A 27,999-nucleotide genomic window follows, 5' to 3' on the forward strand; every position below is an offset into this window, starting at 1 on the left:
CATTTGTGAGTGGAAGCAGCACAAGTCACTACAGGGTAAACATTTCATTGCCAATGCAAGAGCTTATTTTTCCCTCTGATGCAGCATCACGCCATGTTTGAGATGGTAGCTATTCCACCAGCCATCAGCCTGGTTCTTTGAATTATAGAATCGACAGGGGTCTCCTGATAACAAGAAGTGAAAAATAAACTTTCATGGTATTAAGCCATTAATACTTGGTTGCTTTTTAACTGCAGCATAGCCAGCTGTATCCCATCTTTTCTTTGGGGGACAGTTTTGTAGCAGATGCTGTTAGTGCCTCTCATATTACCTCCCTGTTAGCATCTGTTTGCCTTTGGCCCAACTTCCAACTCCTAGCACCAGTAGTTCTTTGTTAAGGGTGTCCTCTCACTGGTGAAACTCACTCTGCCACCTAGGTGTTCAACAGGTTGGAAGCTTCTGGAATTAATGTCTCTAGGAACAACTCTCAAGCAATATCTGAGGAGTGTTGGTGTATAAATACTTAGTTACCTTACCCCTTGGGTAATGTAACTTTAAGGCAGAATAGCTTGTCTGGGCTTCAAGAGCTTTCCCTGTGGGACTATGCTTCAGTTGCTTTCTGGAACTGAAAGCTGTCTTGATAACACGCTCTTCCAAAATAACCTTTCTTTCATTCTTTCACTTAATCATTCTCCTACCTTTACTCTCTAATAAATTACTCAACCTTAAAAGCTTGTCTCAGTGTCTACATCTCAGGTAACCCAAGCTAAGTCAAATTTAAATAGCAACAGTTTGGGGACAGAGAATGTCAGGTAGAGAAAGCAGTATGAAAATAGATGTGGAGGTAGAAAAACAAAGCATTTAAAGAATAGCAAGTTATTTGGTGTATGGATTAAACTATATGCAAAGGGAGATAATATGGGATATCATTGGGAAAATAGATTGGCAAGATCATGAAGGATCTTGAATGATAAAGTGTTTGGGCATTAATTGTGTAGATTCTTAGCCTATTGTGATGTTGCACTTTCCTTTCATTTTCTCTCATATTCTCATTATGGATCAAAAAGAAAAGGTCATCTGCTAATACAGAAAAGTAAAGAGAAGCAGTAGGCAATTTTCTCAATCATTAATCACTCAATAATATCTATACAAGAATTAGACTATGGCAGCTGTGTATTTCTAACCTCCATCCCGCATCCCCTTGCCTTTCAGATGAAAAAGTGTAAAAGACATTTTTTCTTAACAGAATCATTAACAAAATTTCATACCCCAAAAAGTCTGATTTAAGAAATTTAGAAACATAGGGTTATTACCTACTCATTAGGTTAAGCAAGCACAAACTCAAGAAGAAAAAAAAGGCCAACTAAGAATTCCTTAGTTTGGCATATCAAAAAGCTGAAACCTCTCTCTGGAGATCACAGCCCTTAAAAAGGCAGCATACGGTAATCATAAAAGCATCTGATACAATACAAAAGATACAGGATTCTAGTTTCTGTGTGAGCTTAACCAAGTCACTTCTCCTCTTTGGGATTCAGTTTTTACACCTCTAAAATAATGGGGTAAGACTAGAAGAACACCTAAAAAATGTTACCCTAAAAAATTATAGGCTTCCAAATAATTGTATTTGGTGTATGCTTTGTTAGTAAGCAGAACAAACACCTACCTTTAGCTGATTCTGCAATTCCAAATTTTTGTGGCAGCTTTATATTTTCTGCTCTACTCTCTTAAATCACCTTCCTCCTCTATATTTGCCTTCTCTTCCTGTACATTCCTAAAAATACATTATGCAAATATTTTCCCTAACCACTGTATTTTAAGATTATGCTGTCCCTGACCTTGGGAGAGTAGAAGTTAATTTTTTGGTTGCTAATGATTGAGTCTTAGGGCTTAATAAGCCCTCCAAGTCCCCCAAGAATAAGCCCTCCAAGAACAAGAGGATAATAGCTTTAAGAAGAAAGCAAACACCTCTAAAGACACTCTAGGAGTGGGGTGGTGCTGCATAAGTCAGGGAATTACCAGATGAAGCTCCAGGAGTGTAGAAATTGCCAGGAATGCTGAGGGCCTTTTAGTCCAAGAAGAGCTGTGTAACAAGAGCTATCAAATTATTAGGGTGCATTATTTGGGTGCCCAGCAGTCCCATGGCAAGGGGAGGGGGTTTCTTGGGCAACAATTGTCAGTATCCAGGGATCACACCATTGGTTCTTCCTATCAACAGAGATGAAAACAATTCTTATCAACCTTGAGCACTTAAGGTGTTGACCATTTGATAGGAAACGCACTTGACCACACTTTGCCATAACACTTTGCTTAGTGTTTATCTGATTACAACTTTGGTAACTCCATTCTCACAACAACCCAAGATGTCCATATTCCGAAGAAGATACGGAGGAGGAAAATGGTGTCAGCCATTAGAACTTAATGTGAATTAAAACCTGGAAGAATTAAAGTCTATGAAGATGGAATTGACTTCTAAAAATATAAAAAGCCATTCAATTATCCCATGCTTACTCACATTTGCTATTAATATTTAACCTTTTTATTGTTGTTGTTAAATAAATTTGAAATTCTCCTCTAACAAGGGTGTCTCAATTTTAAACTAAATGGTTATATTTTAACAAAAAGTATGTTTATATAGAGTAAGAACAACTAGTATGTATATGACTAAAAAATCACTTATGTAATTCAGAGATAATATAGTAATTTTTGATGTGATGATGACTGAATTAAACATTTTTGAATACTTTTATTGGTGAGAAAAATCAAGAAATATTTTTAATGAAACAGAATATAGTGCCATGCAAATAATTGAATATTTATTTACTTACAGTTAATTCAAAGCTTATTTAATGTTTCCCATGAGAAGAGCATTTCAAGAATGTAGAGGTCTGGTCTGTGAAAATTGATACCTTTCCATCATGAATTAATCAGCATCCTCCGACTTGAACAGGTGTTGGATGAGAAAGTTCAGGCTTTCCTGACCTAAGGCAGCAGGAAACCAACAAACTAAAATTCCTGTGATCTATTCCCAGACTGCAAATTGAAAATTGAAACACTATTTCAAATTATAGTTTGTAGTGTTTTATCATAAGCCAATATTACTCTGTATTAAAGAAAAGGAGGCTTGAGAAACTCAGAGAATAAAATCCACTTTTGCAGTTTACATGAGATTACAGCTGTGGAAGAAATTTTTCTGCTGCTGCTAAAGCCAGGGAAAAAAAAAATCTTTGTTTGTTTTTTGTTTTTTGCAGAATTTGCAAAAACAATAACTTTAAATCAGCCATCCTGATCTACCACAGGCTCTGGGTAATTATCCCCAATAGGTCCCTTTAGTGAGTCAGTTTCTATTTTTTTCTCCAAAAGTAGTTTCTTTCTGACATTTTCACGCAGTCTTTCTGTTTGCTAAAATAATAAAGTCTCTTATTACAAAAACATCAACAACTGTCAAGGATTTTGTTTCTCCAAGGCTCAGCTCTCAAGTCTTCTGACTTAGTAGCTAATATGGCAATCTTAATCATGAATTTCATGCAAATCCTTTTTTTTTTTTTTTTTTTTTTTTTTTACCAGATTAATGAAACAAATAAAGACTGGCCCACTGCTCTACTTAGTTGTCAGAAACCTATGCTGCAAACCTGAAGTCTCTTCGTGAATTTCTGGAATATTCTTTTATTTATTTTTGTTCTGGTCTTAAAGAACCCAGTATAAGGCAAGAAGAAAAATCAGCTAAGGAGAACTTCCACTTCCTGTCAAGATGGAGAAACAGGAACAGTTTACTCTTCCACTTGAAACAACAAAAAAATAGACAAAACATATAAACGATAGTTTTTAAGACACTGAGTCACCAGGCAACGCAGGATACTGAGCCCTCAGATATGTGAAACAAGTGATGTGGACCCTATGATTCCTCTACCTTACTACCTTAAGGGAATTTCTAGGCCACAGAACAGGGAGGGGAACCCAGGTGGAGTGTAGAAGACTCCATGAGCTGAGGAAATGAAATGGAGGGTCTGAGGAGACCAAAACAGCTTGAGTTCACAGAACAGAGTACCAGAAAGGAAAGAGCTGGGCAGAGAGAACTTCAGATCTCTGAAAAATACTCATTCTGAGTATGGGTAAATGCATTCATGTAGAGATACTACCTACAACCAGAGAAAGGACCACCCAAAATGGTACCTAGTGAGCACTCACTGGAGAGAATAGTGGCTGCCATTCACCATGAAGACTGGAAAACCTCAAGATTTACATGGCATTGAGTATAGTATTCAGAAGGGTCTTGCTTCAGTAGTAATAAATAATTAGCCCATGACTAAAACTACTCTGGTCTAGCTAGTAATTCCTAAAAACAAGGGTAGAAAAGATCAAACTGTTTCCAAGTAACTTAACTGTGTCCCAGAACAAAGCTCAAGAATATTTATAGGAACACAAAAATATACAGCATCCCACAAGGTATAATTTACAATGTCTGGCATCCAATCAAAAATTTCCAGACACACACAAAAAAACAGAAAAATATGATACATAATGAGGAGATAAATCAATCAATTGAATCTGATTAAGAACTAACCACAGATGTTAGAGTTAGCAGAGAAGGATATTAAAATGGTTATTATAATTGTATTCCATATGTTCAAAAAGTTAAGCAAAAACATGAAAAGCATAAAAAGATCCAAATCAAACTTTTAATGATTAAAACTAAAATGTGTAAGATGAAAAATATACTTTCCAGAATTAACAGCAGATTAGACATGGAGGAAGAAAAGATTAGTGAACTTGAAGGCATGGAAATAAAAGCAACTCAAAATGAAACATAGAAGACATAACTGTTAAAAACTGGACAAAGTGTTAGGCGTGGGACAACTCAAACAGCCTAATATATGAGTAACTGAAGTCATAATGGAGGGGAAATATTTGAAGATATTATGGATGAAAATTTTCCAAACTTGACAAAAATGACAAACCCGTACATATAAGAAGCTTAGCAAACCCTAAGCAAAAGAAACATAAAGAAAAGAATACTAAGGCACAGAATAATAAAATTTATCAAAATGGGTGATAAATAGGAAATCTTATAAGCAGTAGAAGGAAAAAATATATATACAGAAACAGAAATAAGGGCCACAGTAAATTTCTGTTACAAACAATGTAAAAGTAAAGAACAGTAGGGCAATATCTTAAAAGTATTGGAAGGAAAAAACTATTCTAGAATTCTATACCCACTGAAAAAAAAATTTCAAAACTGAAAGCAAAATAAAGACTTGAGACATATAAAAGCAAAATAATATGTCAATCTCTTTGAGAAAATTGATGAAATTAATAAATCTCTAGCCCAACTAGTCAGAGCAAAAGAAGGAAGATACAAATTGTCAGTAGTAGGCATGACAGAAGTGAAACCAGGGTAAATTTTACAAATATCAAAATGATACTAAGGGAATATTATATAGAACCTTATTCGAATAAACTCTACAACTTAGATACAGCGGACAAATTCTTTGAAAGATACAAACTACCAAAGCTTACTCAAGAAAAAAATTAGGTAATATAAACAGCCCTCCACTATTAAAGAAATTAAATCAGTAGTTACACAATTTCCCACAAAGAAATGCTGAGGTCCAGATGGCTTCACTTGATAATTCTACCAAAGATTCAAGGAAGAGATAGTGTCCATTCTACACAAATTATTGCATAAAATTGAAAAGGAGAGGACATTCTTCAACTCACTCTATGAGGCCAGAATTAGATGTCCAAAACAGATAAAGATATTACAGGAAAAGAAAACTGCAGGCCAACATCCCTCATGAACATTGATGAAAAAGTTGTTACTGAAATTTGAGCAAATTAAATCCAACGCCAGGTTAAAGGATAATATATCATGACCAAGTGTGCAAGGTTGGTTTAACAATAGAAAATCAATGAATGTAATCCACAATAATAAAAAGCAAAAGAAATTTATAAACTATATGATCATCTCAATAGATGTAGAAGAAAGCATTTGACAAATATCAATGTACATTCTTTATTTGCTTTAAAAAAGGAATTTTACTGCTTTAAAAAAGGCACTTTCTCAACTTAATGAAGGGCTTCTACAAAAACATAGCTTAAAAAAATAAGGAATAGCTAAGATCAGGAACAAAGTAAGATATCCACTCTCACCACTTGTCTTTCACATTATGTTGGAATTTCTTGTCAATGCAATAAAGCAAGAAAAAGAAATAAAAGATATCCAAGTTGAAAAGAAATAAATAAAACTCTTTATTCACAAATGACACAATTATTCATGTAGAAAATCCACTGGAATCTATATTTTTGAAATAAGCTACTAGAATTATTAAATGAGTTGAGGCAATGCTGCAGGATAAAAAGATCAATACATAAAAATCTATTTTGTTTTATATATTAGCAATAAACTACCAGAAGTTAATATTTTGAAAACAATGCCATTAAAAATGGCCTCAAAAATATGAAATAATTAGAAATAAAAATGTCAAAAGATTGTAAAAGACCTGTGCACTGAAAACTATAAAACATTGCTGAAAGTAATTAAATATCATCTAAATAAATGGTGAGATATACAGGTTGTGTATTCCTCATCCAAACTGCTTGGAACCTGAAGTATTTGGGATTGTACATTTTTTTGGATTTGGAATATTTGCATATGCATAATGAGATATCTTGGGAATGGGACTCAAATATAAACACAAAATGCATTTGTTTTATATACACCTTATGTACACAGCCTAAAGGTAATTTTATACAAAATTTTTTATACTTTTGTGCAAAAAACAAAGTTTGTGTACATTGAACCATAAGAAAGCAAAGGTGTCAGATGTGTAATTTTCCACTTGTGGCATCATGTCATTACTCAAAAAGTTTCAGATTTTAGAGCATTTCAAATTTCAGATATTCAGATTAGTAATGTTCTACCTATGTTGTGTTCATTAGTCAAAAGACACAATAATGCTAAGAAAGCACTCTTCCCAAACCAATCCATACATTTAAACCAATCCCAATTAAAATTCTAGCAGGGTTTTTGTAGAAATTAACTGATTCTAAAATTGATATAAAAATTCAAAGGACCCAGAATAGCCAAAACAACTCTGAAAAAAAAAAAAGATGAACAAATTTAGAGAACTAACACTTATTATGAAGCTACAATAATCAAGACAGTTTGGTACTGGTGTAAAGATAGACAAATAGACAAATGGAACAGAAGAGAGTCCAGAAATAGACCCACACATATACAGACAAATGATTTTGACAAAGTTTCAAAGGCAATTCAGTAGAGAAAGATTAGTCTTTTCAACAAATGGTGCTGGAATAATTGGATATATATATATATATGCAAGAAAAAAAATAAACTTTGATCTATATCTTGCACCATAAAATTAACTCAACATGAATCATAGACCTAAATGTAAAACTTAAACCTATAAAACTTTTAGGAGAAAACTTCTGCAACTTTGATTAGGTAAAGATTCCTTAGATATGATACCAATATCATAATCTGTAAAAGAAAATATAGATAAATTGGACATTATCATAATTTTAAAACTTCTACCTTTTGAAATACACTGCCAGCAAAATGAAAAGACAAACCAGATATTTGGGAGAAAATACCTGCAAACCACATATCTGATTTAAGACTTATATCCAAAATATATTTATATATATATTTAAAATTCTTAAAATTCAGTAATAATAAAACAGTGGACAAAAGATTTGAATAGACACTTCATCAAAGAAAACAATAAACATGAAAAGATTCTCAACACCATTAAGTTAAAATCACAATGAGATAGCATTATAGACCTATTAGAATGGCTAATTTAAAAAAAATACACCATATCTGGTTTTAGCAAGAATTCTGAGCAACTGAAACTCTCATACACTGATGATAGAAATGTAAAATGATTCAACCACTTTGGAAAACCATTTTACAGTTTCTTAAAAAGTAAAACATACACATACATATAATCCATGCAACCTACTTCCAAGTATTTCCCCCAAGATAATTAAAGTATCTGTCAATATAAAGATTTGTACACAAATGTTCATAGTAAACTTATATGTAACATCCTGGGTTACCCAGGGGCCTCCAGCGGGACAGAACTAATAGGATATATATATAAAGGGGAGTTTATTAAGTCTTAACTCACACAATCACAAGGTACCACAATAGGCCGTTTGCAGGCTAAGGAACAAGGAGAGCCAGTCCGAGTTCCAAAATTGAAGAAGTTGGAGTCCGATGTTCGAGATCAGGAAGCATCCAGCACAGGAGAAAGGCTGGGAGGCTGGGCCATCTAGCCTTTTCACATTTTTCTGCCTCCTTTATATTTGCTGGCAGCTGATTAGACGGTGCCCACCCAGGTTAAGAGTGGGTCTGCCTTTCCCAGTTCACTGACTCAAATGTTAATCTCCTTTGACAACACCCTCACAGATACCCAGGATCAATACTTTGCATCTTTCAATGCAATCAAGTTGACACTCAGTATTAACAATCACAAGTCCACCCTGTCAACTTGACCCACACACATCTCCTGAGATCATACATACTCTTCAAATAACGATACTAAAATAGGTCATAATTATGCTCAAGATAATACAACTATCCTTCATAGTACTACCATTCATAAAGCCAGAAATGCACCAATCCTCAACTCAGATACTATTACCTAAAGTTAACAACACTTAAATGCTGATAGGAAGTCAAAATCTTATGTCACATAATAAAGGAAAAAGAAAGTGAAGGTTTTTCTTAGTACAAAGTGTACATGCATAAACATGGTTTTAACAAAATCAAGAGGAAATATTCATGACAATTATAGTCCTCGTTTTTGCAACTGGTCACGCAGTCGTAGCTGGTATTGATGACTACCTTCTTCTACTACCCATTCTGTATGCTCTTTGCCTTCAGCAAGCACCTTAACAGGTCATAGTTTTTTTTCCTGGTGGAGTGACCCAAATCTTCATTCCTGAAGAGTCTGGGCCATCTGTAGTCCTGCCTGGATTGGGCTGCTGTAGTTTCCCATTGACTTTAATCACAGGCATGGTAATACTAAGAGATGCCCTAATGGGTCTCCTGTATTCCATGCATACTCTTCCTTGCTTCTGTTGTGGAATAGTAGAATGATTTCATCTTGGGATAGTCCAGGTAAATCACCCCAGCCAACACTGTAACTCCCTTCTTAGCCTGTTGACTTAAAGGTAGGAGGAAGCCAAAGTGTCCAGGTGGCAATATTAACCTCCAGTTTAATGGAATTGTTGTGTCTCCAGGTGGCAGTGTTCTTCCCTCTGGAACTAAGACCTCTAGGCAGCAGAACGTAATGTTGCGGGAACAGGAAGCAAAAATGTTGCTAGTGGATCCCTAGGGGTGATGGTGAATGCTGATGATCAAAGGATGCCACTTCCACTTCCACCCTTTGATTCCTGGCTATGGGAGAAAGAGTACCATACATTGGATGCCGATTCAGAGCATACACAGCCTTCTGGAGAACTTTGCCCCAGCCCTGCAAAGTACTGTCGCTTAGTTGGCATTGTAATTGTGACTTCAAAAAGCTATTCTACCGTTCTATCAACCCATCTTCTTCAGGATGATGTGGAACATAGGAAGACCAGTGAATTCCATGAGCATGAGCCCACTGACACACTTCTTTAGCTGTAAAGTAAGTGCCTTGGTCAGAGACAAAGCTGTGTGGAATACCGTGACACTGGATAAGGCATTCTGTGAGTCCACAGATGGTAGTCTTGGCAGAAGCATTGCATGCAGGATAGGCAAACTTATATCTGGAGTAAGTGTATATTCCAGTAAAGACAAACTTCTGTGCTTTCCATCATGGAAGAGGTCCAATATAATCAACCTGCCACCGGGTGGCTGGCTGATCACCGCAAGGAATGTTGCCATGTCAAGGGCTCAGAGTTGGTCTCTGCTGCTGGCAAATTGGGCACTCAGCAGTGACCATAGCCAGGTTAGCCTTGGTGAGTGGAAGTCCATGTTGCTAATCCCATGCATAACCTCCAGCCTTGCCACCACGGCCAATTTGTTCATGGGCCTGTTGGGCAATGACAGGGATGGCTGGGGAAAGAGGCTGGTTGGTGTCCATAGAATGGGTCACTCTAGCCACTTGATTATTAAAATCTTCCTCTGCTGTGGTCACACGTTGGTGAGCACTCACAAGTGATACAAGTATCTTCACAGTTTTTGACCACTCAGAGAGGTTCATCCGCATACCTCTTTCCCAAATTTCTTTGTCACCATTTTTCCAATCATGCTTCTTCCACGTCCCTGACCATCCAGCCAAACCATTGGCTACAGTCCATGACTCAGTATATAATCGCACATCTGGCCATTTCTCCTTCCATGCAAAGTGCACAACCAGGTGCACTGCTCAAAGTTCTGCCCACTAGGAAGATTTTCCTTTACCGCTGTCCTTCAGGGATGTCCTAGTAAGGGGTTGTAGTGCTGCGCCTCTCCACTTTTGGGTGGTGCCTGCATATCATGCAGAACCATCTGTGAACCAGGCCCTAGTCCTCCCTTCCTCTGTCAACTGATCGTAGGGAACTCCCTATGAGACCATCGGTGTAGGCTGAGGGAGAGAAGGCAGGGTGGCAGAAGTGGAGACCACGGGCATTTGAGCCACCTCCTCAAATGCATGTAGGCATGTAACTTACTTGTGCCTTCAGGACCTGCATGTAACTTACTTGTGCCTTCAGGACCTGCTCAAGCCCAATCATGTATATACCACTTCCATTTGATGATGGAATGCTGCTGCGCATGACCCACTTTATGGCTAGATGGATCAGAAAGCACTCAGTTCATGATAGGGAGTTCAGGTCTCATGGTGACTTCATTTCCCATAGTTAAACGTTCAGTTTCCACCAAAGCCCAGTAACAGTCCAACAGCTGTCTCTCAAAAGGAGAGCAGTTATCTGCAGAAGACGGCAGGGCCTTGCTCCAAAATCCTAGAGACCTCCACTGTGATTCACCTATGAGGGCCTGCCAAAGCCTCCAAACAGCATCCTTATCCACCACTGACACCTCAAGCACCATTAGATCTGTTGGGTCATATGGCACAAGTGGTAGAGCAGCTTGCACAGCAGCCTGAATCTGTTGCAGAACCTTCTCCTGTTCTGGACCCCACTCAAAACTGGCTTCAGGTCACTGGATAAATGGGATGGAGTAACACACCTAAATGAGGAAGGTGTTGCCTCCCAAATCTAAATAGGCCCACTAGGCATTCCTCTTTCTTGGTTGTAGGAGGGGACAAATGCAGCAACTTATCCTTCACCTTAGAAGGAATATCTTAACAGGCCCCACACCACTGTACCACTAGAAATTTTGCCGAGGTAGAAGGTCCCTGAATTTTAGTCAGACTTATTTGCTGTCCTCTGGTATGCAAATGTCTCACAAATAAGTCCAGTGTGTTTGCTACTTCTTGCTCATTGGATACAAGCATCATAATGTCATCAGTGTAATGGACCAGTGTGATATCTTGTGGAACCAAAAAGCGATCAAGATCTCTCCAAATAAGATTATGACACAAAGCCAGAGAATTGATATACCCCTGAGGTATGACAGTAAAGGTATATTGCTGGCCTTGCCAGGTGAAGGCAAATTGCTTCTGGTGGGCCTTATGGACAGGAATAGAGAAAAAGGCATTTGCCAAATCAATGGCTGTATACCAGGTACCAAGAGATGTGTTAATTTGCTCAAGCCATGAAACCACATCTGGTACACTAGCTGCAATTCAAGTCACCACTTGGTTAAGCTTACAATAATCCACTGTCATTCTCCAAGATCCATCTGTCTTCTGCATTGGCCAGAGAGGAGAGTTGAATGGGGATGTGGTGGGAATCACCACCACTGCGTCCTTCAAGTCCTTGATGGTGGCAGTAATCTCCACAGTCCCTCCAGGGATGTGATATTGTTTTTGGTTTACTATTTTTCTAGGTAGAGGCAACTCTAATTGTTTCCATTTGGTCTTTCCCACCATAACAGCCTCCACCTTACCAATCAGGGAACCAATGTGGGGGTTCTAGCTGCTAAGTATGCCTATGCCAATTATGCATTCTGGCAACCACAGGTTGAGTCCAGGGGCATGCTGTAATTCAGACCTGAGCTAAAACTCCATTAATTACCTAACCTCTATAAGCCCCTCATTTAATTAGAGGACCACAATAACATTTTGGGTCCCCTGGAATCAATGTCAGCCCAGAGCCAGTATCCAGTAGTCTCTGAAATGTCTGATCATTTCCTTTTCCCCAGTGCAGTTACCCTACTAAAAGGCTGGAGGTCTCCTTGGGGAAGGATGGGAGAAAGACTAACAGCATAAATTATCAGTAGTGTAGTGAGGTCCTTCCTCAAGGGAACTTCATTCAAGGTCTCTGGGTCTGTAAACTGGCTCAAGTCTGGAAATTGATTGAGGGGACATGATTCTCTGTTTTTATAATTCAAATTAGTCTTTTGTCCACTCGACCTAGAAGTTTTCTGCTTATATAAATTAAGTAGGAATGCAGTAGGCTTCCTATCAATTTTACATCTAAGAACACCATGATTAATTAACCAATGCCGGAGCTCTACACGAGTCAGACTATACTGATTGCTGCTTTCCCCCTACTGTCTATTAAAGTAGCTATGCCCACCTTGCCTTTGATGGTGGAGTGCTATCACGTGGCCCCTGCCACCTCGTGATCCAATTATTCCCACTCTATTTAAATTTTGTAGTTGAGCAACTGAAGCTCCCACTGTTAGATCTGACATACAGAGAAGAGCAATTACAGGGCTCTTCAAAGATGCAGGTGCTGCCCTCACAAACCTATTTCGCAAGGCATTGGTCAAGGGTATACCTTCTGGACCCTCCCAGCTGGGATGAGTAGGCCTAAAGTGACTAATCCTCTCCATCATCCCAATCTCCCTAAGCCTTTGGATCCCTTTCTCTACATTAAACTAGGGGAGATCAGGCATTTCCAGCTTGCTCACAGTGGGCCATCTTTTGATCCATATTTCAGCTAACCAAGCAAATATATGATTAGAACCTTTTTTAACTCCCTGAACTGCATCATTTAATGCAGAATCCCTACCTATTGGGCCCAAATAAAAAAATTCAGCCTGGTCCAACTCTATGTTCCTTCCACCATTATCCCACACACTTAATATCCATTCCCATGCCTGTTCTCCAGATTTCCACTTATATAAATTAGAAAACTCAAGTAGTTCTTTTTCAGTGTAGCGCACCTCCTCATGGGTCCCACCCTCAACCTCACCTCTAGCAGACCACCAGGACTTTAGTCTAGTTATAGGTCTAGAAGCAAACAGGGGTGTTGGGGGTGGCTCCTGAGGAGAATCAACATTATCTTACAGGGAAACTGCCTCAGGGGAGGCCATCATTGTTGCTTCTGGCAGCGCAGGGTTTATCTCCTCAGACAAAGGTGGAAAGGCTAATGGCTGCATGGGTCAGGGAGGGGATATTGCCACTACTGGGAATGGGGAAGCTGTTTCTTCTTGCAAAAAAGGTTCATCAGAGTTTACAAACTCAGTGTCCCCAGCTTCATCAGGGTCCTCCAACACATCCCCATTCCAAGTTGCAGGATCTCAATCTTTTCTAATCAATGCCCTCACTTTAACAGTAGACACCTGGCAAAGCTGTGCATGTACCTTTCATTGCAGATCAACCACTCTCATGATAAGAGTCTGTGTCTGTTTTTCCACAATTTCAGCCCTTTCTCTACAGGAGATAAGACTCTCGCTCAGGGAAATCTTAGCAGATATGAGGCTCAGTATCTGCTTCTGAGGCCGGGAGTTGGAATCCCTGAGTACATCATCTTCTTTCATCACTTTGTCCACTGAACTTACAAGGAAAAAATCAGCTTCATTATGTTCCTTGGTTCTCCACATATGGTCAAAGGTATTATGTATAGAGTCAATAAACTCCTTCCCTCTCACGAGCAGTGAATTAGGAGTATCAAACGCATTTATTTTGCATAACTCTCTAAATAGTTTATGCTAACGACTATCAGTGTTCTCTACACTATTAGAAGTAGAGTCCTTAGCATTTTGGGGTCTAATCATATTAAGAAGCCAACTCCAGAAACGCCAAAACTAACAAAGTAACTCCATCCTTAATGTTCCTCTAAAACCACTCCTGGTACCAAAATCTGTATTAGTCAGAGTTCTCCAGAGGGACAGAGCTAATAGGATATATATATATATGAAGGGGAGATTATTAAGTATTAACTCACAGGGTCCCACAATAGGCCATCTGCAAGCTGAAGAGCAAGGAGAGCCAGTCTGAGTTCCAAAATTGAAGAACTTGGAGTCTGACGTTTGAGGTCAGGAAGCATCCAGCACAGGAGAAAGGTGTAGGCTGGGAGGCTAGGCCAGTGTAGCCTTTTCATATTTTTCTGCCTGCTTTATATTTGCTGGCAGCTGATTAGATGGTGCCCACCCAGATTAACAGTGGGTCTTCCTTTCCCAGTCCACTGACTCAAATGTTAATCTCCTTTGGCAACACCTTCACAGACATATGCAGGATCAATACTTTGCATTCTTCAATCCAATCAAGTTGACACTTACTATTAACCATCACAAATCCCATAACTGTAAACAGCACAGTGTTCAGCATAGGAAAACGGAAAAACAAACTGTCATATAGCCTCACAGTGGAATAATACCCATCAATGGTAAAAGAATGAACTAATGATACAAGCGACAACATAGATGAGTCTCAAAATAATTATGCTGCTGAAACATGCCAGACTCTCCTGCCCTCCAAAAATACATACTGTTAGATTCCATTCATATGTTTCTAGAAAACACAAACTAGCATACTGTGATTTAAAAAAATTTCTGTCTCATTGATCTGTCTAATATCAACAGTGGGGTGTTAAAGTCTCCCACTATTATTGTGTGGGAATCTAAGTCTCTTTGTAGGTCTCTAAGAACTTGTTTTATGAATCTGGGTGCTCCTGTATTGGGAGTATATATATTTAGGATCGTTAGCTCTTCTTGTTGCATTGATCCCTTTACCATTATGTAATGCCCTTCTTTGTCTTTTTTGATCTTTGTTGGTTCAAAGTCTGCTTTACTAGATGCTAGGATTGCAACCCCTGCATTTTTTTGCTTTTTATTTTCTTGGTAAATATTCCTCCATCCCTTTATTTTGAGCCTAAGTGTGTCTTTGCATGTGAAATGGGTCTCCTGAATACAGCACACCGATGGGTCTTGACTCTATTCAATTTGCCAGTCTGTGTCTTTTAATTGGGGCATTTAGCCCATTTACATTTAAGGTTAATATTGTTATGGGTGAATTTGATCCTGTCATCATGATACTAGCTGGTTATTTTGCATATTAGTTGATTCAGTTTCTTCATTGTATCATTGGTCTTTACATTTTTGGGTGTTTTTGCAGTGGCTGGTGACAGTTTTTCCTTTTCATATTTAGTGCTTCCTTCAGGAGCTCTTGTAAGGCAGGCCTGGTGGTGACAAAATCCCTCAGCATTTGCTTGTCTGGAAAGGATTTTATTTCTCCCTCGCTTATGAAGTTTAGTTTGGCTGGATATGAAATTCTGGGTTGAAAATTCTTTTAAGAATGTTGTGGCCAGGCGCGATGGCTCACGCATGTAATCCCAGAACTTTGGGAGGCCAAGGTGGGCAGATCATGAGGTCAGGAGAGCGAGAGCACCCTGATTAATATGGTGAAATACCGTCTCTACTAAAAATACAAAAAATATATATATGTTAGCCAGGCGTGTTGGGGGCACCTGTAGTCCCAGCTACTCAGGAGGCTGAGGCAGGAGAATAGCATGAACCCAGGAGGCAGAGCTTGTAGTGAGCTGAGATGGCACTACTGCACTCCAGACTGAGCGACAGAGTGAGACTCCATCTCAAAAAAAAAAAAAGAAAGAAAAAAAAAAAAAGAATGTTTAATATTGGCCCCCACTGTCTTCTGGCTTGTAGGGTTTCTGCAGGGAGACTGCTGTTAGTCTGATGAGCTTCCCTTTTTGGGTAACCTGACCTTTCTCTCTGGCTGCCCTTAACATTTTTACTTTCATTTCAACCTTGGAGAATCTGATGACTATGTGTCATGGGGTTGCTATTCTCAAGGAGTATCTTAGTAATGTTCTCTGTATTTCCTGAATTTGAATGTTGGCCTGTCTTGCTAGGTTGGCGAAGTTCTCCTGGATAATAACCTGAAGTGTGTTTACCAGCTTGGTTCCATTCTCCCTGTCACTTTCACATATACCAATCAATCACAGGTTTGGTCTTTCACATATGATCTTTTCCATATCTCTTTGAGGCTTTGTTTGTTCCTTTTCATTCTTTTTTTTCTAATCTTGTCTTCACGTCTTATTTCAGTAAATTGATCTTCAATCTCTGATATCATTTCGTCTGCTTGATCAATTCAGCTATTGATACTGGTATATACTTCAAGAAGTTCTCGTGCTGTGTCTTTAAGCTCCATCAGTCATTTATATTCTTCTCTAAATTGGATATTCTATTTAGCAGTTCCTGTAACCTTTTATCAAGGTTCTTAGCTTCCTTGCATTGGGTTAGAACATGCACCTTTAGCTCAAAGGAGTTTGTTATTACCCACCTTCTGAAGCCTACTTCTGTCAATTCATCAAACTCATTCTCCGTCCAGTTTTGTGCCCTTGCTGCACAGGAGTTGCGATCACGTGGAGGAGAAGAGGCATTCTGGTTTTTGGAATTTTCAGCGTTTTTTCACTGTTTTTTCCTCATCTTTGTCGATTTATCTGCCTTTGGTCTTTGATGTTGGAGGCTAAAGACCTTTGGATGGGGTTTCTGTAGGGGAGTCCTTTATATTGATGGGGATGTTGTTGCTTTCTGTTTGCTAGTTTTTCTTCTAACAGTCAGGCCCCTCTTCTGCAGGTCTGCTGCGGTTTGCTGGAGCTCCACTCCAGACCCTATTCACCTGGGTATCACCAGTGGAGGCTGCAGAACAGGAAGGATTGCTGCCTGCTCCTTCCTCCAGAAGCTTTGTCTCAGAGGGGCACCAGCCTGATGCCAGCCGGAGTTCTCCTGTATGAGGTGTCTGTTGACCCCTGGTGGGAGGTTTCTCCCAGTCAGGAGGCACAGGGGTCAGGAACCCACTTGAGGCAGTCTTTCCATTAGTAGAGCTGGTGCGCTGTGCTGTGAGAATCTCTCGTCAGGATCAGCTGCTCTCTTCAGAGCTGGCAGGCAGGAATGATTAAATCTGCTGAAGCCCACAGCCACCCCTTCCCCCAGGAACTCTGTCCCAGGGAGATGGGGGTTTTGTCTGTAAACCCCTGATGGGCTGTTACCTTTCCTTCAGAGATGCTCTGCCCAGTGAGGAGGAATCTAGAGAACCAGTCTGACCACAGCTGCTTTGCTGCACCCAGGCCAGACCTCCCAGCCTCCTTAGTTCAGCCATTGTGGAAGACAGTGTGGTGATTCCTGAAGGATCTAGAACCAGAAATACCACTTGATCCAGCAATCATCCCATTACTGGATATACACCCAAAGGATTATAAATCATTCTACTATAAAGACACGTGCACACATAGTTTTATTGCAGCACTATTTACAATAGCAAAGACTTGGAACCAACCCGATTGTCCATCAATGATAGACTGGATAAAGAAAATGTGACACATATACACCATGGTATATTATGCAGCCATAAAAAAGAATGAGTTCATACCTTTTGCAGGGACATGGATGAAGCTGGAAGTCATCATCTTCAGCAAACTAACACAAGAACAGAAAACGAAACACTGCATGTTCTCACTCATAAGTGGGAGTTGAACAATGAGAACACATGGACTCAGGGAGGGGAGCATCACATACTGGGGCCTGTCAAGGGGCAAGGGGAGGGAGAGCATTAGGACAAATACCTAATGCATGCGGGGCTTGAAACCTGGATGACAGGTTGATGGGTGCAGGAAACTACCATGGCACATGTATACCTATGTAACAAACTGTACGTTCTGCACATGCATCCAAGAACTTACAGCAAAATTTAAAAATAAAAAATAAAAACTTTACAAGATTTTGGGGAAAAAAACAGATCAGTGATTGACTGGGGCTGGGATGGAGCCACGAGGAGAGACAGAAGAAAAGGATACAAAGGAGCATGAGGAAAGCTCTGGGGGTAATGGAAATTTCCATTATCTTGATTATGTTGACATTTTGTGGGTGTAAACATAGGTCAAAACTTATCAAACTGTACACTTCAAATATGTACTATTGACGTTATTGCAGTTATTCCTCAACAATGCTGATAAAAAGTTTAAATATGAAATAAGTAGAATTGATTCTTCCTTTTATACAAGAATAAAGATTGAAGTGGTGTCTTTGATGACCCAACAAATAATCCTCAGGCAGAAACCCTGAGAGGAAACAAGGTTCATCTAGAAGTACAACTAATTCCTCTTTACCAAAAGCTAAAATAGGTAAGGTTGTATCTAGGTGTCTGGAGCCTGAATGTTTATTTCAGGGTTCATCTTTAAGAAAAGATATCCAAATGAAAAATATGATATTGAGTACAAAAGTGATGATTAATATAGAATATTAAACCAGAAAATCTTTCAAACATTAAAAGACCAACAAAAACTACAAATAACACAAAATTCATGAAAAATAAAATAATATTTTATTACCTAACCACTTAATACACTGTTTTACAGCTTTATTGAAGTACAATGAATAAAAAATAACTGCATCTTATAAAATAGTTGTATATTTAATATATACAATTTGAAGAGTTTGAAAATACACATACACCCATGATACCATTACCACAAGCAAGGTAATATAGCATATCCACTATCTCCAATAGTTTCCTTGTGTCCCTTTGCTTTTCTGCAAGTGATAAGAACGCTTCATGTAAGATCTATCCTCTTCACAAATTTTTAAGTGCACAATACCACATTATTAACTGTGGGCACTATGCTGTACAGCAAATCTCTAAAACGTATTTATCTTGTATAACTATTACTTTATACCCACTAAAGAACTCAAAAGCAGAAAATAGAATGGAGGGTTCCAGAGGATGAGTTGTTAATCTACTTCTTAACACTTTTTAATGCAAACTCTTTGATAACCTTTTCATATGATGATGATTTTTATAACATTGTCTATAAGAAAATATAAAGATAATTCATTCTTTCTTACACACACACACACACACACACACACACACACACACACACACAGCATCAATAATTGTATATGCGGTATTATTTGTTATGTTCCTGACAGGAAACTTCCTTTTTCACTTCATATTGATCAGAACTGAATCGTCAGCTGGCAGTTTTATATTTCTGATAATTGGAACAATTTCCATAGAGTAGCATCTGTCTCTACATTTCACCAGAGGTTTCTCCTCACTACACATATACTTCTAGTGCTAGACACCTTAGTATCCATTCATATCCTGATAAAATCTCTGACCAAGCAGGTTCTTGTCACGATGCCAGGTGAGTTGGCACAGTTGAAAGAATATGTGTTCCTAGAAGGCAATCCTACACTGAGATGTCTACCAATATCTTAAACAAATATGGGAGTGTCTATGACATGCATAATATACCCCACTTTAATTGCATTCACAATAGAACTTTCCCTTAGCCAGAGTCCAAAAATTTCTGCGATCATTCCCCTATTATCCAAACCAAGCAAAAATATAATGGGCCGGGGAGGATTAGAGTGGGGAAAAAAACAGTAGTCTTGACCAACTGCAGTTAAAATATTTAGCTTTTCAACTTTGTGAAAAATCATATAACCACATGAACACATTGCTAGGGTCTCTCTCAAAGCCTTGGAAGCGCCCCTCCAACGGAGGGATCTTAAAGCTTAATCTTTCTTAGTTTCACAGTAAAATTACCTTTGAAACGAGTCATTATTACTTCTTCCTACACCTTCTTATTTTGTCTGTACTGTTTACTTTTTTCTTTACAGTGATTCCTCAGTTTCTCAATTTTCTCAGGATATACTGATAGGGATCTGGATTTATATGTGATACATATGACACCTTGAAAACCATAGCTATGTGTTCTTATCACATTTAGGGGAAAGACTGGAGATAACAAGGAATTATCACAATAAAGGAAAATATATTTTGCTTAAGCTATGTTAGCATATTTTAATGTTTCACAGGGAAATGAATGCGCACATACATTTTTCTAAATTAAGCATATATAAATAATTTGAAAACTTATCAAACTTAGACCCCAGTTTTTATTATTCCTACTGGAATTAAAACTTCAATTAACTAGAATTATCAGAGAAAGGCATCATTTAATTAGTTTTCTTTTCTGCCTAACCTAAAATCATTAACCAAAACATTCTTGTTTTTGTTCTGTATTGTTCAGAATCTTTGTAAATTTTAAGTGGGCAACTTTTCTCACTTAGCAAGAAGAATAGCCTGAACGTAATCTTATTTGATTAATTAGTTGCTGAATTGTTTCAGGAGTGTGATTGTGGAAGTCAAGTCTCATCATACCAGAGATTTGGAAGATATAAATGTTTTTAATGAAGGACCAGTCCTGGGGAGTGCCTTGTATTACTTACAACTCCCATGTTGAAATTGACATGAACCCCATAAAGTAGCTCAAACTACAAGTTGTTGTTTGAGCAAATATGTTTACAATTGAGTCCAGAAGCAGGTTTTACTTCAGGTAAGGCTTGATCCAGTAGTCCAAAAGTTGTTGTTATGACCCTGAATTCCCTCTGTCTTCTGCCCCAGTGACTTCAAACTGAGGCTCTACACAGTGGTTGCCACACCAGAAACAGGCTCTCTCCTATAGGTAAAAAAAAAAAAATGTTTCCACCATTTCAGAACTCACATTTTTTCGCAAGACAGTTAAAGAAGAGAGCTTCTCATTCCAAGGTGACAAGGAAATATCTCCTTCTATCTCATTGGCTCTGATTGAGCTATCTACTTATCTTTGAGCCAGGCAGTATGGGAGGGGGAAATGAGAGAGAGGAATATAATACAGTGGTTGGCCTAAGTCAATCTGGGCTCTCTCCTAAGACAGGCGGTGGGGTCAATTCCATACAAACTAAATGTCTGTGATGTGGTGTGATATGGGGGACAGGGAGTGAAGATAAAATTTCCCAAAGGAAAATAATGGTAAGGGAGAATGGATGTCAGGCACACAACCAACAAATGTCCACCACAACATCCATGAAAAGGCTTTGAATTTAGGCTCAGACAGTCCAGAGTTCACAACCTGTCTTAGATTGTTTTGTGCTGCTATAACAGAATACCAGTATCTGAGTAATTTCTAAAGAAAAAAAATGTTTTCACAATAGCAAAGACTTGGAATCAACCCAAATGTCCATCAGTGACAGACTGGATTAAGAAAATGTGGCACATATACACCATGGAATACTATGCAGCCATAAAAAAGGATGAGTTTGTGTCCTTTGTAGGGACATGGATGCAGCTGGAAACCATCAATCTTAGCAAACTATCACAAGAACAGAAAACCAAACACCGCATGTTCTCACTCATAGGTGGGAACTGAACAATGAGATCACTTGGACTCGGGAAGGGGAACATCACACACAGGGGCCTATCATGGGGAGGGGGGAGGGGGGAGGGATTGCATTGGGAGTTATACCTGATGTAAATGACAAGTTGATGGGTGCTGACGAGTTGATGGGTGCAGCACAGCAACATGGCACAAGTATACATACGTAACAAACCTGCACGTTATGCACACGTACCCTAGAACTTAAAGTATAATAATAATAAAAAATAAATTAAAAAAAAAAGAAAAAAATGTTTATCACAGTCCCATACACTAAGTCCAAGATTGAGGGGCTGGCACCTGATTAGAGCCTTCTTGTGGCATCATCCCATAGTGGAAGTCAGGAGGGCAAGAGAGAAAGAGGACAAAACTTGGCCTTCCATAATGATCTCACTCCTGTGAAAGCTGGATTAATCCATTCATGAGGGTGAAACTCTCATGGCCTAATCTACCTCCTACCAGTCCTACCTCTTAATACTGTTACAATGGCAATTAAATTTTAACATTAATTTGGGAGGAGACATTCAAACCTCAGCACAATGGAATTCTATCATTTATTATTTATAGGACTTCCAGCAAACTGACTTGTTTACATCAGTTTCCTATTCTGTAGAATGGTCATAATAATATAACATCCCAAGGTTGTTATGGAGGCTACATAAGACAATATACATACAATGAATAATATAGTGTCCAATACAGAGTAACAATAATTGTTGCTCTTGTACAAATTCTTCAATCCAACGAAAGCCTGCTATTAAAATGGAAGGATGGAAAATTATCTTTCACAGAGCACAAGTCACCACTCTGGTTAAAGGAAAAGCAATATCCGGGAGCAACTGACTTTGGACAGTTGGCTTTACCCAGTGTGTAGAAAATCCTCTAACTTCTACTGAGAGGCACATTGGGATGGAAATATTTCTGGAATTCCAAATTCAAAATGGAATTCATTTTTTCCAGAGAAATAGTGATCTGATGATCGAGTTCCTCCAGCAACTCAGAACATTTAATTTAGTCCACAGTGTAGCTGAAAAATAGTAACTGCACAGGTAAATTTGATGTGATTACAATGATATTCTGCCCCCAAATAATTATATCTACACCAGGATTTCTATGGGGAAAACACATTTGTAAGTGACTTCAAAATAAATTTTTAGTGTACACCCCATTATAAAATAATGAGCCAGTTTAAAGTCTGGCTGCAGTACATATCATCTCAACACATCATTGAGAGTGTTTATGTATGTATACCTATATGTATGTGTGTATATATAGATATGTGTATATATGTGTGTATATATACACATATATACATGTATATACACATATATACATATATACACATATATACATATATACACACATATATACATACACATACACATATATACACATATCTATATATATACACACACATATATAGGTATACATACATAAACATGCTCAATGATGTGTTGAGATGGTATGTACTGCAGCCAGACTTTAAACTGGCTCATTATTTTATAATGGGGTGTATACTAAAAATTTATTTTGAAGTCACTTACAAATGTGTTTTCCCCATAGAAATCCTGGTGTAGATATAATTATTTGGGGGCAGAATATCACTGTAATTTAGATTTATGTATATATATATATATATGTATGTATATATACACACACACATACATAAATCTAAATTGAATTATGCAGAAAATTTTCGGGGGCAGGGTCTATGGGTGCATAGAGGACATCAAAACAACAGATTATTCAATGGTATGTGCCACTTCACAAGGTACTGTGAAAGTCCATTCCCTTTGTTATCTGAACAGTCATTGACTCTGTGCCGCATAGTTGCATCACCAAATGTTTTTTCTTGTACTTCTACATAAAATGTTCTTTTACATATATACAATGGCATTAGAAATGCTTGTCTTTGGGGAAGAAAGGACAAAAGTGAAAAAGAGAGTTCTCATTAGCAAACTACTAAACTAGACCAGGACATATTTCTGCCCTGATACAACAATTAATATGATAGTTTCTAGAAGGCCTTCAGGTTTCCTGGCATCCTCAGCTACAATGAAGTTTGCTGCTTTATTTTTTTAATTTACGGTTCTCCCTCTGTGGAAGGTTGCAGGTGTGAAGCAGCTGTGTTCAAGGTAACATCTCATACATTTGCACAGCGTGACAGACTGGGCTCACATCTTTTCTTTTCTTTTCTCTTTTCTTTCTAATTTGAGTTTATATGATTTCACTGTAGTGCTCAATAGCCCTTTTGGCCAAGGAACACTTCCTTCAATCCAACCTAAAATCCTCGTACTGTAACAGCAAATAGTTTTCTTTTTAAATTCACTATGTAGAAATTCGAGCACAGCTGGCCAATCTATGTTAAATCCTTCCATAAACTTGAAGATCATTATTAAATTTCCTCAGTCTTCTCTTTTCCTGGCCATAGAATAATCCCCACTCATTTGCTATAACATTTCTTAGTTACAAACTATTTTATCATCTCTTTTTTTTTTTTTTTTTCTGTTTCCCATATCCCAAGTTCTCCTATTCTTCCTGCACTGTACCCCTTACTTTGGTTAGGAGGCTGACCAGGAGGTAGTGTAATAAGGAGAGAGTAATGTGACTGTGGACATAGCCTTCAGACAGGCCAGGATTTGAATCTTGGCTCTGTTACAGACCTTTATTTAAACACTCTTGCAAATTACTGAACACTTCAGTTCCTTAGGATGTAAAATAGAGACAATTCTAAGGGTATTGTGAGAACTAAATAGCTTTCTACACACACCCCCACACACACAGCTTTCTAGGCACCACCAAATGCTCAATAAATGCTTAAAATGATGTAGTAATCACTGCAGTGACCCACCCAGGTTTCCCTGAATTCCTCTACTGTTTCCTGAATTTCTTCCTAGGTCCAGGACTCTTATTTCCAATGGCCTGTCCATTTGTCTGTTTTTAGAGGATTATCCTATGACTGTGAGAGAAGTAATTGGGAGTTTACATGGCCCTTAGATGTTCTTAGCTATGACTGATGATGCAAGTGTATGAAAACCCAAGTTCCTCCCAGTCGCTTTATGGCAGACAACTCAATTTATGCTCTAAGGTTCCCTTGTAGATTTAGGCCAAAGCTCCCTATTATGAGACTTGGCCAAAAATAGCATACTTTGTTTGACTTCCCCTTTCCTCTCCTCATACCCACTCTCTTACTGATTTCTTCTGGGGGAACTTTCTTAATAAGTCATTTACACAAATTTTCATCTGCTTCTGGGTAATTTTTAAGACATGTACCAATATAATTATTATTCTCACCTCCGCATAGTGCAAGTTGTTCAAATGCTTCTGTTTAAGAGACAGAATATTGATTTTTGTTCAAGTGGACAAATGTTCTGAAAAAATTCCCAACAAGGCAACTTTAACTTATCACACCACAGATGAAATGTAGAGTATAGTGAATTCAGTGAATTATGAGAAGTAAAGGAGGTTTAGTGAATTATGAGAAGTAAAGCAGGTGGCATGGGCATTTATAAGATAATTCATAATAATTCACTCTTTAGAAATTGTTTTCCTTTCCCCACTTTGTTTCTGTACTGCTAAGCCTACAAGGAATGAAACATTTTCTAGTCTGTGAACTAGATTCTGCTCTACATCAAGAAAGCGTGGTTTCAGTACGTCTCATCTCCTTTCCTCCCTTCCAAGAGAGCTAGGACTAAAGACAGCATGTCAAGATGTTGCAACAAGTCCCCTTACCTGAGTCACTGTGAAAAGGAGACATGAGAATCCAACACTTGACAGCCAAGCATGGACACATAGTGCAGCTGGAGCGGGAAGAGAAAAGTGGAGATCCTACAGAGGCAGGTTAAGGGCAAGAACAATGAAGAACCTTCAAGAAGCATCCAGAGTAATTGCCAGCCAGTCTCTTGGGTCATGGCATATGTGGTGGCATATCAGGCTATCTCAAAAGTTCGACCACAGAGATTTTAGAGCTAAAGACCACCCAGGATGGGAGGGGGAGGTGTCTATTGAACATCAGTGTCAAGCCAACCACATCACTCCCAATGGGGTCATTAAAGGACTTATGTAACTTGTTCTTCTCATGGATTATCTCTTTGTTTCTATTCTCTCCTCTGTACCCCACTCCTATATAGGTCACAAATTAAAAAGTAAATTTTCTGTCACTAACATCAAAGAGGAAATCAAATAACCAACAGGAATCAACATGTTTAATGTTCTCCTCTGCCCTAAGGGGCAGTCTCACACCTATCCTATACTACATAAGTTTTGTGACAGCCTTCTCTAAGAGGCTGCATTTTGGTTAGTTAAGACTACTAAAAATGCAATTCCAAACATGTGGAGCAGCACTATCTTTATTTTTCACCTGCATTCGCCTTTCTTGCATTTCATGGGGGAAAGTTGTACAGTTTTCCAACTTTGATCACTACCTTCCATCTCTCTTCCCTTTTTCCAATTCTAGTTCAAATCAGATGGACCTTGGGGGCATTCTAAAAAATTAAAGGGATATGCTTTTGTTTAGCCAAGATTACCTTCCACTCTGTAGCAAAATTAAACTCCCTACCAAATCCATCCACACAACTGCAACGCCATTCACTTTTTAAAATTGGGGCTTTACCTTTAAATTGACAACTACAGAGAGGACTTTTAACCACTTACATTAGGCCAGTTTTGTTGTTTTACAAAAGAGGAGAAATCAATTATTTATTTTTCTCTACCTTTTGCTCTTGCCAAGGCCATGACATGATAAATACATTGAGAAAGCAGAGCAGAAGCACACACACAATTTTTTCACAAGGCCTCTTTTCCCTGTTGTCATGGTTTCCATGAAGATTGTTACATATAATACTATTCAGATGATGTTCTATTTGTTTGTTTGCTTGCCTACTTGTTTTGAATATTACATTCTTTCAATGCTTTAGTGTGCAAGAAGGTGGTGGTAAGGAACTTAGAACTCTCAATATCTAGTTCCCTCACTCCAGCTTGCTTTCAAACAAGTTATTTACACACGAGCACATTCTTTTATTTAATCCATAGAGGTTGACAAGCTGTTCTGGGTTACTTCAGACCTTGTGCTCAACAGATATAAGTTATTCTGAAGGTCACTGATCAACTCTATATTGTTAAATGTGGTCACTAAATTCCATTCAGTGATTTCCATCATATTTGTCTTTTCAGCGACACGTGACCTTTCAGCAATCAATCACTGCATCTGCTTTGAAACATGTTTTTCACTTGTCTTCTAGGACATGGTACTATTTTTATTGATTAATTGATTGATTGATTGAGATAGAGTCTCACTCTGTTGCCCAGGCTGGAGTGCAGTGGCGTGATCTCGGCTCACTTGCAACCTCTGCCTCCTGGGTTCAAGCGATTCTTCTGCCTTAGCCTCTAGAGTAGCTGGGACTACAGGCACACGCCACCTGTAAAAAAAATTAGTCCAGCTAATTTTTGTATTTTTAATAGAGACAAGGTGTCACCATATTGGCCAGGCTGGTCTCAAACTCCTGGCCTCGTGATCTGCCTGCCTCGGCCTCCCAAAGTGCTGGGATTACAGATGTGAGCCAGCACGCCTGGCCAGTACTCTTTTTGACCTCATTCTCAGCTTCATTGGCTAGTTTCTCCGCATCTCCCTGAACTCCAAGGTTCAGTTCATAGATGCCTTCTCTAAGAGGTGTTCTAAGGGATCTCATCTAGTCCCATGGCTTTAAATGCCATCTATATGCTGACGATACTTAAATTTCTATCTCCAACTTTGCCTCTTTCCTCAACTGCAGACTCATATATCCAAGTGCTTACTTGCTACCTCCACTTGAATATCTAATGGACATCTTACTCTTAACATATCCAAAATCAGTGTCTTTACATACACATGCCACAAAAAAACCTCCTCCAGTCTTCCCCACCTCAATTCATTAAATCTCCATTCTACCAGTCACTTAGATTCATATCTTGGTGGTAGCCATAACTCTACTCTTACTCTAACAGGCATCATCAAATTCTATTGTTTCCACTAGAAAGATGTATCCAGAACTTGACTACTTACCACCCCTACTACTATCATCCTGGTCCTATCCTCTCTGAATAACTTCTGTAGCCTTCTAACTGATCTCCCGCCATTCACCCTTGCACTCTTTTCATCTATCCTCAGTCAACATAACATTCATTATTCTGCACAAAACCCTCCAACGTTTTGTGCACAAAAAGCTCCAATGGTTTCCCACGGGACTCAGAGCAAAAGCCAATGTTCCTTTTATGGCTTGTAAGATCCTATGTGGCCTGGTCTTCATTACCTCTGTGATGTCATTTATAACTCTCTTCCTCATTTACTCTACTTCAGTAATACCAGCCTCTTTAGCTTTCCCCACAAAAATGTCAGGCATGTCCCAGCCTCACAGCCTTTGCACTTGCTATTCTCTCTGTCTGGATTGCTAATCCACCAGATATCTGCACGGCCACTTCCTCGACTCTCTTTAGGTCTTTCATCAAAGTCACCTTATCAATGAGACCACCCTTGGCTAC

General features: G+C 38.6%; 1 pseudogene; it reads right to left on the reverse strand.

The window, feature by feature from the left end:
- The window catches only part of LOC105465814 (UV excision repair protein RAD23 homolog B pseudogene), a 110,619-nt pseudogene that overhangs the window by 19,094 nt on the left and 63,526 nt on the right, over nt 1-27,999 (reverse strand).

Source organism: Macaca nemestrina, chromosome 2 (genome assembly GCF_043159975.1).
Source record: "Macaca nemestrina isolate mMacNem1 chromosome 2, mMacNem.hap1, whole genome shotgun sequence".
Taxonomy (NCBI): Eukaryota; Metazoa; Chordata; class Mammalia; order Primates; family Cercopithecidae; genus Macaca; species Macaca nemestrina.